This window comes from Mytilus trossulus, chromosome 13 (genome assembly GCF_036588685.1).
Source record: "Mytilus trossulus isolate FHL-02 chromosome 13, PNRI_Mtr1.1.1.hap1, whole genome shotgun sequence".
Taxonomy (NCBI): Eukaryota; Metazoa; Mollusca; class Bivalvia; order Mytilida; family Mytilidae; genus Mytilus; species Mytilus trossulus.
In genome coordinates this window covers 48,413,686-48,429,965 of record NC_086385.1, presented here as the reverse complement: position 1 = coordinate 48,429,965, position 16,280 = coordinate 48,413,686, and the positions used below count along the sequence as shown (strand labels likewise).

The 16,280-nt window shown below is 32.0% G+C and overlaps 1 protein-coding gene across 2 annotated transcripts in view; it reads right to left on the bottom strand.

Annotated features, from left to right (window-relative positions):
* The window catches only part of LOC134695031 (serine-rich adhesin for platelets-like), a 178,460-nt gene that overhangs the window by 126,128 nt on the left and 36,052 nt on the right, over positions 1-16,280 (bottom strand). The gene's annotated exons all lie outside the window — the stretch shown is intronic.

Below are 16,280 nucleotides of genomic sequence, written 5' to 3'. Positions count from 1 at the left end.
AAAAAACAAGGTAAGTCTGTTGTCATGGTAACAAGCTTTACTGTGGAAATTCTGCATAATTGAATCATGAATTGTAAGTTAGCTTAATGGTTTTCATATAATTAAAGTTTTAAATTAATTAAGAGGTTTAGAAGACTACTTTCATATTACAAACTTTTAGACTCTGCTTACATAAAGCTCTGATAGTTGAAACAGGTAACCTATCATAGGTAACCAGGATTAAATTTTATGTTATGCCAGCGTACTCCTTTTGTCTACAAAAGACTCATCAGTGACACTTGAATCCAAAAAAAGTTAAAAAGGCCAAATAAAGTACGAAGTTGGGAGAGTATTAAGGACCAAAATTCCTAAAAGTTTTGCCAAATATAGCTAGGGTATTATCTATTCCTGAGGTAGAAAAGCCTTAGTATTTCAACCAGTATTTGGTCCACCACCAAAGAAAAGAAAAAATCTTCTTTAAATACAGTATATAATTTATGACAAAACAGTTAACTAAAAAACAAATATGACAAACAAGAACCCGTGAAAACCACTGAACTACAAGCTCCAGACTTGGGACAGGCACATAAAGAATGTGGCAGGGTCAAACAATGTTTGTGAGGGCTAAGCTCTCCACTAACCTAGGACCAAGGTGTATCAGTACAACACAAGAACAATTATAAATCAGTTAAAAAAAAAGTAAACTCATGTTACATTTTTTCACATACAATAGACACAGATGCAGCAGCAGCCATATTATCAACCAGGGCCCAGTCCTATGTCATTACAGCAATCATGTGTCATGGCTCCACAGCAACCAGGTTAGTTACTTTGAAATAATAGAACAAAATAATCGATATTCTAGATTTGATATACAGCTTTTTTTCTATTGGATTACATCTCTGCTAATTTCTATTCATCAAGAACTATAGATTAGTTAAAGTGACATAACTATATATATAATGGCTTCAAATACTTCAATTTAAGATTTTATCATTGATGAGTAAAATTATCATATGATATATCTTATGCCAATGAAACGGTCATGAAAAAAAATTCTGGACTTCACTTAACTGTTGCATGGCCAATATCTTGTTATCACTATTTTACGAATTTTTCATTTGATCTTGCCCACTAATAATTCAGTTCTTAGCGGAGTCGAGTGATATGAAAATTATCACTAGAAACTAAGGGAACATGTGCTGTTGAAATTAACAAAGTCTTCATAGGTAAAATAGTGATAAACAGATTATCTATCATTGGTCATCTAAACTCAATTTCTTTTATCACTTTCACTGTACCAGCTCAAGCCAGAAAATCAATCTGGTTGAGATAACCAACAATAATCTATAATCATTGTAGTTTTAATTTTGCATAAAACTTATAAAAGTCTCAAGATTTGCACCCATGACTATTAGTTTAAAAGAACATACATGTAAGGTGAACTGAAGTGGACCTCTGTGGGAAAGAAAGCCACTCACTCTCCTCTCATCCTACTTTCTATGAAACTGAACATGTAACCTACCTTTCTGCTTTGTACACTTCACAACATTTATGTCACAGACTTGACAAAAGGGGTAAGGCATTTCAAAATCAAACATTGATCAGGTAAATTCAAGTGTCCAGTTATGCCATCACTCTGACATGTTAATGAACATAATGTACCAACAAGATTCATTAGAACTGGTTTAAATGCAGTCCATATTGAGTTCATAATACAAATATCATTCTTTTTAGTCATAAAGTACTAAATTGCAAGTATTGATGGGAAGTTAATAAATTCTTATCAATTTTACAGGGAAGGAAGTAGATAGAAGCTATAAAGACATAATGTTTCTAAATTATGGAAGAAATCATTTATTTCAGAAGAATGAATATCCTAACAATAGAATAGACTATATATATAGGTTCAAGTTCAGAGGGGAAGACGTTTGCATTACTCTGATTCATGGTACTCAATATACCAGTTTGTGTGTTGGTGGGAATGGAGGACAAACATGGTGGGATAAAGCTTCTAGTTTTTTAGATAAACAATGTGAGGTAAACTTTTATAAAACAAGATAACTCTAACCAATCAATATTTTCAAAACTTTCATTACATCTACATCAATAAGACTATAATCTGTAAAGAGCACCTGCTATAATGACCATAATCTGGATCACAGTAAATCAAATTAATATTATCAATATAAACTAATATAAGTTCACAACCAATAATTAGTCAACAGCTGGAAACCCTTTGAATATAAGCAAAATATTGACTGCAACATTTCCTTCTCCACAGGTGACACCAGCAACGATCATGAGGAAAATTCAAAAAGGAAAGTCCCTGCAATCAAATGGCAAATTATCAATAGCTCAAACACATCAAACAAATGGATATGGATAACAACTGGCATATTTCCTGACTTGGTACAGACATTTTCTTATGTAGAAAATGATGGGTTAAACCTGGTTTTAAAGCTAGCCAAACCTCTCACTTGTATCACAGTCCTATCAAATTCAATGATATTTTTTTTGTATTTTAAATATTTATCTTAAATGTTAGCAAAATTGATGAACAAATTGTGAAAACAGTCTTTTAGGACAATAACTTCTTGAAGGGTCAATTAACAATTTTGGTCATATATAACTTATTTGTAGATCTTACTTTGCTTTTTTAATATGTATTGAAAATGATACAGGTAAAAGATTAAGGATCTTGAGTGCCTCTTGTTTAAATTGTTGCATGTCTAATATATTTTAGAGACTTCAATCTGGAGAATTAAAATTACCGGGTGCTGAGACAGGTTAGTGTATAATGTACTTTATATGTCCTTGTTGACACATCAGTTCTCTATTCCATATTACCTTACCTATGTTGTATATGGCTACCATGCAGGTGGATGTTAGCTTAGTAAATCCTAAAATTTCAAAGGGATAATTGCAAATTTTCAACTCACTGCAATAGTTATGTGCAATAACCTCTATCAACGAAATCACGATACAAAACACAATCTAGAATAATTGGTATAAAAAAGGCATAAACATGTAGGTAGATTGGTCAACATACAGTCTTAAATGTACAAGTCTACATTAAATTTGTATATTATACAGCTCGGTTACCAAAACATATTATCAAAACTCACTCACAGCTTCCAATAAGGCCAAACAAAATATATGTCTGTTTCCTGTTTCCCGACCGACACTGACTCAAACCCCCCGACCCTAGATCTTTTTATTTAAATCCGGAAAAATTCGTTTCCGGTCCGAACCAGATCCGTATCTTACTATGCCTAAACAATAAAATGGCTGCTCCCAGCACAAATGTGCTACAATCAAGGTTTTAAAAAATGTCTGCACTGGTAGGATTATTCAATTAAAGCTTCTTTTAAGAGATTAAATCATTTTGAGGTACAAGACCCTAACCAAACATGACATTTGACCGACTGCAAATCTGACAGGGAGTGCAAAAATAAAAAAAAATAAAAAGAAGAAAAAAAAATCCCGACCTACCGACCCTGATTTATTGGCCTTTGCAGCGGGAAACAGACATGTATTTTTTTTTTGGCCTAAACAATACAAATATGTATTTTTTTCTTAAAAAAGAAACATATATTCTACAGATTTTTTTTAATCAAAATACATATAATTTTTTATCAACATGAATGATAGTACAACATAAAAATTCTTATACTTGAAATATGAACTGAAATGCATTTTTTTTTACTACAGGTGAAAACAAGAAACCTCTTGTATCAGAAAAAAAATTTCATAAATGCTTTGCAATTCCTTATGCTTATGGCACAAATGGTTCAAAATGGTCTCATGAAACCATTCTACTGTATAAGTACAGCTCAAATGCAACCATTTATAAGTATTATGAAATTCCTGAAAACACTTGGAAAAGAGTAGACAATGAAAAAGGAGGTGGGCGAGATGCTGAACTTATAATGAAAGAAGATCTGGAGAAAATTCAAGACTATCTAACAATTCAGCCAGATGACTATGATGGAAGTTATAAAGCTATTCTCAGTGTAGAAGTCATTCTAAGCTACTCACCATGTGAAAAATGTTCACATAGTTTATGTCTCTTAAAAGAAACAATGGATAAAAAAGTAAAGGAAATAAAGAAAAGAAATTTAAGGACAATGATACCTTTTTGCAGAATTTTAATGCTTTAAGCCTGACAAAAGAGGTTGAAGACGAAGAAAAAGTTAAGTTTAAAATCACATTTTCAAACTTCTATAAACATTTGGAAAAAGCATTTATTAATGGAAAACAGAACATAGAAGGTTTGAAAAATCTCTTACGAAGTGATATAAAACTTGATGTCTTCAGTGATGACAACTGGGACTATTTTTTTCATGCTGCTGGGATAGAATTAGAAACTGGTCATGAGAGACAAAGAAGAGAAAGGGATGACAAGAAAATTTTACAATATCTTAAAGGATCAGTGGATCTTGAAAGGATGATAGAAGCTGAAAACACAACCAAAGAATATGTTGAAAAGATGGCAGAATTTCAAAACAAAACAAAACTAGATTTGCAAAGAAAAAACCTGCTTTAATCATGATCATATTGCATGAGAAAAGACTTCCAGCAGTGGGTAAAATATCCCAGAATATCACATTGAAATGGAAGGTTCTTTATATTAAATAAAGTTGACTTAATACTTATTATAAGTGTCTAGAATAGGGTCTGGCTTTCAATTTGTTAGATGATGACAGTGTTAGAGCTTTTTAGTTATATATCCATACCATAGATGTCATTCTAAGCTACTCTCCATGTAATGAAGACTCTCATTGTTGTTCAACTAAATTATGTGATTGTAAGAATATTCTAGAGAGAGACGTCTTGGCGCATGGATTAATATTTTGTGAGAACTTTTCAATAGCTGCAGATGATCATGCTCATAATTGAAATAATGTTACAATCCTTACTATAGGTCTTTAATTTCAAAAATTCTAGGTACTGTAACTCCTTTACATAGAAATTATACTACAATAAGAAGTTTGTATTTATTTGACTTGTTTGAAAAGATACTATTTTGACCCACCTAACATGCATATATTATTGACTTCCAACTATAGCCCTTGGATTTAAAAAAATCTAGCTGTTATAACTCTATAACATAGTTAAGTAGTTTATATGTATTTTATTTGCTTGAAAAAATAATTTGAAATTTTTACTTAGCCACAAACTATCTGTTTATCACTATTTTCCCTATGACGATGTTGTCAATTTCTTCAGTCAGCAAGATCAAAGGGAAATTTCTTAAATTCAAGCAATAATAATATTTATTCATGTCAGCTATAAATGTGTTTTTGTTTTTTCTATACTGGTGGGTTGCTGTGTAAATAAATTTGCCATAATTTGACTGAACATCCCCTGTAATAAATCTTTGTCGTTTTGTAGATCATTTTACACATTGTGACACAGCTAAATGAAAAAAAATTAAAAAAAACATTTTCTATTTAAGGTAGATCTTGGATTTTGAAATACCAGAAAACAAGGTCTAGAACTTTAATCAAATGTGCAAATTTTGAGATTAGAAGGTAATTCATGTGTTAGAATTTTCATAATGATATAAAAAATGCCATGTTTTATTATATGTATGGTTGTATTTTTCCAAAAGCCGAACTTTTGTTTGATTAAAATTTTTCCAACTTTGCCAAATAAGGGGAGACAACTCAAATGCAAGGGCAGATAATTCAGATAGTGTTACTTTTACAATAGAATGTGTTAGGAATTTACCAATTTTAATATGTATAGCAAGAAAACGAGTCCGGTGACCCCATTTTTTCTTTTTCTTATCTGAAAGCATGATATTGGAGCTATCTTCTCATATTTGATCTCAAAATTCTATGGTGTAGTTTTCGTTTTATGACACAAAATTGGGTTTTCCATGCATAATCTATACAAAATCGGACAATTTTGCACAACCTGTAGTGTGAAAATAAGTCTGGTGACCCATTCTTTTTATTAATGTTTTTAAACAAGCAGGATATAAACTACATTTGGCAAATTAATTAAAAAATTAAAAAATTCTATGGATTATAATTTAGACACCCCATCTACCTTAACTATGTTACTTATATGTAGAAATTGTCTTGAGAATTCCATTCTCAATTTTATTAATGATGATTTTTGCTGTTTACAGTTTTTGCACTCATTTTCTTATGTCTATATATGATACATCAATTCATTTAATGAATGGCTATTATTTATTTTGAATTTATTGAACCATAAACTATTTTTTTACTCTTCCCAAGAGAAAACGAAAACAGGATCGATCGGGATCCCAATGCAATCCCGGTGAAATTGTCGGGATAAGCCAGGATAAGCATCTGGAGGCAGGATCCCATTCAGGATAAATATCTGAAACTGGGATCCCATTCGGGATAACTGTCTGAAGCCAGGATTCCAGTCTATATGAAACGGGATAAATATCGGACACTGGGATCCCAATCAGAACTGTTTAAAGCCGGGATCCCAATCGGGAAAACTGTCTGATGCTGGGATCCCAGTCTAGTTAAAACAGGAAATTGTATGAACCATAATTAATTCATGTTGTTGAAAATATGCAAGTGTTTTGTTTGTGTATACCTATGTCTCTAATAACATCAAGTATAGGTTATTGGTATTAATTAACAATGTGTATGACACCAAAGCTGTCAGGTGAAGCCAATCACATTTAAGTGTCACTTAATATTCAGTTTGACATATATTTATAAGTCAGAAAAATGCCGAGATTTTCGCGAGGAAATGTCAACGGGTGTTTTGCCAGACAAGCTTGGGTGTTTCTAATGTTCCCCAAGTTCTCATAAGTGCGTTTCTATTAGTTGTCGTCCGGCATCAATGATAAGATAATGACTGACATCGTAAAACGTTGGTTTCTCAACTTATGTAAAATGTAAAAAAAATGATGACCACGTGCTTTGTTTTCAATTGTACTGAACAGTTCGACCCAAGCAAATACTGTCCTAAATAATGCGGCCACTATCTTATCCGCATGCACCAGGTGTCGATTACTAAAGTATTCTTTTCTTATATTTAGTAAAAACTGGCCAGTAATTAATACTTTTATGCGATACCCTTAATTTATTCATATAATACCATTACGGAGACAGATCAACTTGGCCGATATAATTTGGGGCGAGATTGTCACGTCGACGTTTGTGTACTGGTAAAAACGTCATCAAAATTTGTTTACTCTGAATTATGGACAGGACGAAGATGAAGATGTTTTCAGATAAGTGCATTAATAATTTAATTTAACATGTGTATATGTGCATATAATGATTATAAAAATAATTTATTGAGGAACTATGATTTGTATGGTTTTTATCTGAGCAAATCAACATCAGAAAGTCTGAAAGCATAAACCAGTATATCAAAACCATAGTTATCTTGAAATCATACAAATTAATTTATAAAAATTCATACAATTAATCGAACATCTATAAGGCCAGACTTTTTTTTGCGTAAACCCTCACAGTATATATTGGACGAGTGATGTAGTCTTTCGGAACACCAGATGTTATTCGGAACACTTCTGTTCTTTCTATGACCAACTTTCAAGCGCAATAGCTATGACCACCTTTCAAATGCATGCGCAATAGCTTACTAATCTACGAAAAACATGTAATACTATCATGTCCTTTATATGCAGATTTGCGCTTTTGTTTATATAGCGAAGCTATGAAATATAATGTAGATTTTAATGATTTGTCTGATGATGATAAATTTGTTTATTTATTTAAAAACATTAATTGTTATGATATGGTTGCCAAAACCTGCTTTGATATTTTAAGTAGAAGAAATACCTTTTTATATTCTTAAAATGAAATGATTTTAATAATCGTATGTATTTTAACTAGTTTTTTTTTTTTTTAGAAATGGTTTTATAGTCTCTCCTAATTCTTAATAGAATGGTACTTGTAATTTATATTTGTGTATTGTCAGTTTTATATTGTGTATATACTCGGTATGTACTATATATTTATGTATTGCAAGTAGTGAGACTTTAATAAAATATTGAATCTGAATCTGAATCTGTTGAATATGCATTAGCATCTTAAGTTGCTATAGAGATATTTTACGTATGATCTGAAATTTATTATGATATAATATTTTCTTGCACGCGATTACAAGCTGCTAATATTAACATACATGCGTAGTATTTTAATAAGTCAAACAATGTATTAAACCAGCTATGTTTAGATATGAGATAAGATTTCATGTAAACAATGCGCTTTATATTCTGAACGAGAATAATCAAAAATAAAATCTTTTGAAAGAGTTTTAGTTGCATTTTATTTTAGATTTTACGTTAAGTGAAGATGTACATGTTGTAAAAAGCAAGATATTTATTTTTTATACTGAAATTAAAGGGAAGTCTTTCTTGCATATGATTAAATTACAGTTATTTTTTTTGGTTAAATATTGCAACTTTAATAAAAAAAAAAACAGTTATTAAAAATAAAATTAAATGGATATTGAATATGAATATTGCAACATTATTTACTTTTTATAAAAACAAGGAGGTCACATAATAACCTCTGAATCCTTTTCGTCATTAAAATGCGACCGATAAGTATAGATATTCAATATGAAGAGGGGGGGATAACTGTGACTGAAATCTAAATCTAAAATTTATTTTAAAAAAATACACATTTGACCATGCAGATGTAAGAAATGAAACTTCAAGCAATGAAACAACGAATTAAATGTGCCACTTTAATTACGACTGATAACCTAAAAATGAACCATGCATGCATTTTTAGCAGACTTAACCAGGTCGGTGATAAGATATCGAATATAAAAAAGAAGATATGGTTTGGTGTCAATGAGACAACTAACTACAAGAAACCAAAATAACACAGAAATACAAACTATGGGTCACCCTACGGCCTTCAACAACAGGCAAAGCACGTACCGCATAGTCGGCTATAAAAGGCCCCGAAATGACAATGTAAATTAATCAGTCAAAAAAGAAAATTAACAAAGTCCGTATCATCATATGCGTAACTTAGTTGCTCACCAGAGGAACGCTACGCAAGCGTTTAAACCCGCGTTGGAACGCTACGCAAGCGTTTAAACCCGCGTTCCATAAGTTTGAAGTACGTCGAAATGCAAAGGTGTATACGCTTGGTGAACGCTTTTATTTCAGGAAAATGTTAATGGAACATAACAAATTTCATTCAGTTCAAGCGTTTGTCAAGCGTATACCTGTAAACTGCACGCACATAATATAGAGGGGGAATTGGAGGGATTCTAATCCCAAAATCCCGGGCTTAAAAACACGAAATCCCGAAATCCCGGGCTTAAAAACATGAAATCCCGAGTTCCAAAATTGGAAAAAAAGAATTCCCGGATCCCGACTAGGGTCAATCCCGAAATCCCGAGCTTAAAAACACCCGATCCCGGAGTCCCGATAAAGGTCCTTTCCCCCCTCAATATCTACACGAGCGTTGAAAACGCTACAGATAAGTTTGAGACACGTTAAGGGCACATAGGCATAGAAGTACAGGAACTACTCGAGTCCCATTAGTTTGAGCTGTACAAGATCTACAAAAATATCCCGCCTGCCTCAAAGGTGCATAGGATCGACTATGGTCCAACACTAATGATACAAGTACCAACCAGAGTTACAATGACGTGGTAGTAAGTCTTCAAAGGCCACAGAGCGGCCTCCAAAAATGAAAAAAAAAACACTATTTAGTCGGCTATTAAATGCCCCGACCATTAAGATTTAAAAACAAAAATCAAACAAAACTAAACAGCCTTATTGATAACAAAATAGTTTACGAAAAAAACTTGACCGACATGAATCACTGTACTACATGTTCCTGGCTTTAGAATGGACATGAATTACAATAAAGACGAAGGCATTGACTGAATTGGAGAAGAAAGAGACAACTCTTCCGAAGTTGGGTATACTTCTGTAGAGTTTGTAGAGAAGTCTTTTCTATTGTATACTTGCAGCGAAATGAAATATCTGTCCGTTATTTTTGTCTATTACATTTAACATTAAGATTTTGAGGCCAGTTTTCAATTGACTAGCAGCTGATATGGCATCTCAAATAGTTATTTTGCTACAAAATATTGTTATATTTGCCTTGAACTTGTTGAAGTTGTTTGACAACTTAATTTCTATAGAAATCAATGAATTTAGACTGCATTTTACAAGTAGAATATTTTAAATTAGAATCAGCTGGAAGAAAAGATCTATATTTATCTAGTAAAGGTGTCATGAGGAATGACCACTAAATCGTTGTCAATAGCCAAAATAAAATTAGTAAAAGCAGTATCGTGAACTAAGATATCTGCTTCCACGGGTTTTGATTTTTGTTTTCGTTTTTGGCAAATAGTTTGTATCGCAAACAAAATGACAGAGAGCTTGAAGTTTAAAAGATGGACGGGAATCTATTACAACTTTAACTTTATCTGACACGGTTAAAACATTCTTAATACGCTCATCTGATTCAAACTTGAATAGTTTTTGATCTTTCTAAAATGTTTTGTTGCAACAAAATATACAAGCGCTCCAGTTGAACGACTGCATTCTATAACGTGTACACATACCAGAAACTGAGGGACAACAGTCCGATAAGTCCGGTATGTCGTCATTATCAAATTGGAAGCTTCCTCGTTCTAAAAGGGGAAACAAATATGTTTACTTGTATAACTTTTGTAGCACGAAAGATGATAATTAAACTGCCTGCACGGACTTCTGTAAATTAACAGCTATCGCATGAAACATCTTAATGTTCACCTCATCTAATCTTTTATTCAATGCAGATACAAAAATCGACTTCCCTATACGGATAAACTGACTAAAAATTTCAGTCGATTTTTTCTTTTCTTTTCTTGACAGATAAAGCACTGAATACAATTTAATAACTTTTGTCTTTTCTTTGGACTAAATAGAGCCAGTTGCAACGGACTTGACATATCACGGAATATTTACTGAAACTATCCGTCAATTATTTTGATTTTACAATAAGACTTTTCTGACAAAGTATATTTGATGTTTTATACGAAAAACATAAAGTATAAACACATACGAATACAGTTTGCATCATATATCAGTGCACTTTAATTGGAAATATGTTTATATAATAGCGAAAATGTAGTAATATCATATATCAGTTGAGAGCAAATTATTGACTAATACACAAAGTGTGACGGAAGGCAAGTGATTAAGTTCCGTGTTGAAATTGAAGGTTTTTATTCCATTCTTTTTCCATTGATTTCTTAAGGTTTTTTTCATATTTTGGTTCCGAAATTTTTATAACTGATTAATTTTATGAAATACTATATGCTTAAAATATTATGGGATAATTGTTATCACTACTATGAAGAAAAAACTAAAGTTTGTGTCTGAATTTGCAAATAAAATTACCTCAATTTTGAACAGTCTAAACTTTGCGAATTTTATACATTATAAGAAAATGAAATACTGAATAGAATATTTTGACATATAAACATAGCTTCAGGAAAAACTTTTTCAGTTAAATGTAAGCAAACATACACAATTTTTCCTTTTCAAAAAGGGGGCTCGAAACTCTCCAATATACTACTAGTCATTAAAACTACTTTTTAGAAAAATGTGACCGTACGAAATTCTGACGACAGGGCAAAAACTAAAGAAGACATATTAGTCTTTAAGTTAAGACCATTTTTAGCCGTGTGTTATTTGGGGCGATTAAACTCGCGATCTAGACGACTTTTTACACTTCTGTCACCGCACTAATATATACATAATGCCAAACACGCATTTGGGTTTACGATTGCATTTCTTTTTTTTAAAGAAAGCAACTTGTATTATCTGTTTAACGAGATCCGCCGACTCCACATTGTCCGATTTCAGAATAAAAATAAAAGTAGTGCTTCCTACTTTTATTTTTATTTTTTCCGCCGACTGTAACGAAATCCTCAAAAAAAAAAAAAAAAGTACGAGTTCGGGTCTGCGATTATTAATTTATCTCTTGTCGCATGGTCAAACAAAACGGCGACTTCCGGGAAGGGACGGTTTTTTTACATTAAACTTTAAGTCCGATCACTAGAGAGAAGTTCATGTTCACTCAAATTTGTTAAGTGTAATAGAGATGAGGCAATCGGGGTCATGTTGTCCAATGAGTTACCGGAAGATGTTGGAATCAGCCGCATTATAACCAACGAGGCAGATGTTGAACCTGACATGCCGGTCAACGTTTTGGAAGAGTTTGGGTTTATATTTTTCCTTTGAAGTAGTATCGTAGTATGCATATTAAAATATTATCAAAGATATCAATTAAAATCAATAATGCTTTTTGAATTTTGTGTATGGATGGGACCAAATCATTTGAAAAACCACTTTTTTTATTCACGTTCACCCCCTTTCACTTTCGCACCCTACAGGAGGGGGAGGACAGGGGGGTGCCCTTCTCCCTTCTCCCACCCCATTTCTCCTTTCTCCTACCCCGTTCTCCTTTCTCCCATTAGAATAAAACATCTCCTTTTGATATTTTTTCTTGAAATAGATCATTTTTTAAAAGGAGATATTTTATTTTTTCTCCTTTCTCCCAGCCTTCCTCTCCATTCTCTCACCCTCTTTCTCCTTTCTCCTACCCCCTTTCTCCCTGTCTCCCTTACCCCTGTCCTCCCCGTCCTACAGTACACGTTTGCACCCTACACCGGAATAAAACTTAGGAAACTAAAGCTCGTAGCCCAGACCAAATTATTCCTAAATGATGTTTGTATTTTGAACTAAATTTTTTCAAAATTTTAGTAGCCCAGCTCCCAATCTAGAGGTCTGTTTTCTTCCATTGTTCTTGTATTTTGATAAATTCTTAAAAAAAAAAAAAAAAAAAAAAAGGTCACTTAGATTGGTTTTATTTTTATTTTTAGTGTCGACTGGACCAATTTTGCACTTTTATTTTTTTTTTTTTTTCGTCCCCTCGACCCTATTTTTTTACAAATTTTCTCGTTAAACAGATAATAAAAAAAGTCTGGCCTAAATGTGTTAAACTTTTATTCCAACTTCATGTAGTTGTAGCTACAAACATATTTTATGACGGAATTAATATGTTACACCCGTCCCTCAAATCTTGTATAGATTAAGCTACAAAAATATTTTTTTGTCATGCATCCGATTTCACCTTGAAAGATGCACATGCCTGATGAAGCTAATTTGTTTAGCAAAATATTGCGTATTTCTATTTAACATCTAATAGAACTTTTTAATGTATCAATTAGTGTGTTTAAGTTATATTCTTAGACATTTATATGATTTTAATTCAGTAACTGTATCAGTTTATTTTCACAAACTGATCCACGCTTAATTAGATTGAATGTTGATTGTTGCTATTTTTAGACATTATATATTAATTTTTAACATATACAATGAATAAACTTGTTAACTTGTCACATAACAGGCATAAATAGTAGGTATGTCAAAATTTAATTCAGTTGTGTGTATGTTTATTTGGTGAAAATAATAAGTCGCTAGTTATTTATCGTCGGGGGATAAAAAAGGGGGAAGGTAATTAATTTGCCAAAAAATTAAAATAACCTTCCAAGACTTCATAATTATTTGGACTAGCTTCCAATCTACTGTATTCTATAAACATTAACATGCAATAATAATTCTATTGAATGTGCTTCAAAACGTATTGAACAAATGATTCTTTGTGGGTTTTTTTGATACTTTTTATAGGGGATATACTGATCTTTTTAAATGGAGCTGCCAACGAAACAGGTTGCATGCAGATATTCCAGTTACCATAATTCACTCAGCAATTCTAGTTGAAAGTACAGAGACAGCAAATTAATTAACAGAAAGGAAAACATGACATGTATCCTTTTGCATAAATAACCCAGGAATCCCAGTGGCAGTGCAATTTGAATTGCTGCATGTATATCCTGCTGGTATTTATTTTTGGGATCCCGCTTTTTTTTCTGGGAATCCCAGTATATTTCCACTGGGATTTACATCGGGATCCCGCTTCTTTTACGGGAATCCCGAAATTTTATCCCAGTACATTTACATTGGGATCCCGCTTATTTAGCGGGAATCCCGAAATTTTATCCCAGTGGGATCCCAATTGAATTCCCACAATATCCCAGTGGGATCCCAGTATATTTCAACCAGGATTTACATCAGAATTCCCGGACTTTTGGCGGGATTCACAAAATTTTATCCCGGTGGAATTAGGTGGGATCCCACTTGGAATCCCATCAAAATTCCAGCAGGGATTCCAGTGGAATTCCAGATTTATTTTCTCTTGGGTTCACATTGAATAATCCATGAAGCAGATTATGTAAAATGTGAAGTCAAAAATTAGTTTTGGTTCAATAAAATCAAAATAAATTATTGCCATTCATTATAAATAAATTTCAATCAAAAATAAGGCTCAAAGAACTTTTTATATTATTTATCTTGACAATAACAACGTACACACATGTTGGTGTATTAATACACAATGTCAGAGTGGGCGTGTCGCCATAAAAATTGACAACATTGAAAATAAAACTAATTATTTTAACCAATCAGAAGACAGTAAATACACAAAATTTATTTATTTATGAATGAAACATGTTTTTGCAAGCTTTACCTAAGTTTGTCATTGTAAATTTAAATGACAATTCTTTTTTTTAAACTAAAAGCATGAAATCTTTTGTACATTTTAAATATTGTGGGTTCTGATCTATATTTCAAATTGCAAACCACGCATTAATGAATATATAATTTTATAAGTTTTACTTATTTCATGATCAGTATAGAAAGAATCCTGTAATTACTTTTAATTTTAATAAATTCAAATCATTTTTATACATGTACAATCAAATTTTTCAATCAAATTATGTTTTAACTTTCATTTCCATTCTCCTTTGTTTGAAATCAGTGGTGTTGTCAAGAGTGTAACTAAAACAGTCTGTCATAAGATTTTTGACAAACTACAAAACAGATCATAAGTCTGTCCTGAATAAAACAAGGTAAGTCTGTTGTCATGGTAATAGATCAAATACTTAACTGTGGAAATTCTACATGGAATTATTTGAATTCTGAAAAATTGATTAGAAATTAATGTATGATGAAAACTAACCTAACTAAATAGGGATAGCCATGTGTGCATGGGTCAGGTTAATTTTACTTTCACTATCATTTTAGTTTGAACTTATACACTAACCCCCCTTAGCCATGCACGCATGCATCATAAATTTCCCATCAATTTTTCAGAATTCAAAATTATTCTAGATTCAAATAATTCCTTAGATGTTTTATATAGAAGAAGAAGAAGAAGATGCTTTATTTCCATAAAATGGGCTCACAAGGAGCATAATATAATATCATTGTAATATAATATTCTTTTACAAATATAATAAACAACACAAGTTACAAACACAAATAAGAAACAACAGTTATCACATATTAGTATATATATAAAACATTATATACATATATGTATAAATTAAATTCTCACGAAATGTTCAAGTATCTTAGCTGACAAAAAGGAATATTCTGCTAAACATTGTAAAGCTGTCCTTTACACATAAACAGTATGACGTTATAAAGACCACTTAAAGTGCCAAACAGTAATTATAACATTATACATTTTCTAGCTATCAGTAGCTTCTGAACGAAATCCAATTTAAATAAATCAGGATTTTGTCCATGGGATGCGCCTGCTTGCATATCATATAAAGTTATCAAGGGACATAACTAACGTTAAAAGTGACACTTCCCAAATGTGTACTTGATCTTAGTTATGTGTTTTTAAGAATTGTGTATAAAGTTTTATAACATACGATTGAGAATCACTAAAGTTACAGAAAAGAAATAAAAAATCAGCAATTTGTATGTTCATAAGGGGACATAACTCAAGAACAGTTAAAGTTAAACCACCCAATTTCAAATTCCATCTGTATAATGAGGTAACAACCATTGTGAATAAGATTCATAAAAATTAGTTGCAGCAGACTTAAATTAGAGAACAAAAACTAATTTGGGGCATATGGACATCATTTGACACTATCTATTCCTATACCATTACAGCAATCAGTACCAATGACTCCTCAGCAGCATGTCAGTTACCAAAAAATACACGAATAAAGACTGTGAGTGAGTTCTATATTTGAAATCAAACTCAGTGAACTAGTTTCCTTCTGTTGGATTCATATCTCTGCATATTTTATCATAAAAAATGCTCTGAGCCAATTAATGAAAAGTCAAAAGTGTCATCATGTATAAAAACATGTAGATGTGATATGATTGCCAATGAGACAACTATCCACCCCTTCAACAATGAGCAAAACCAATACCTTATGGTCGT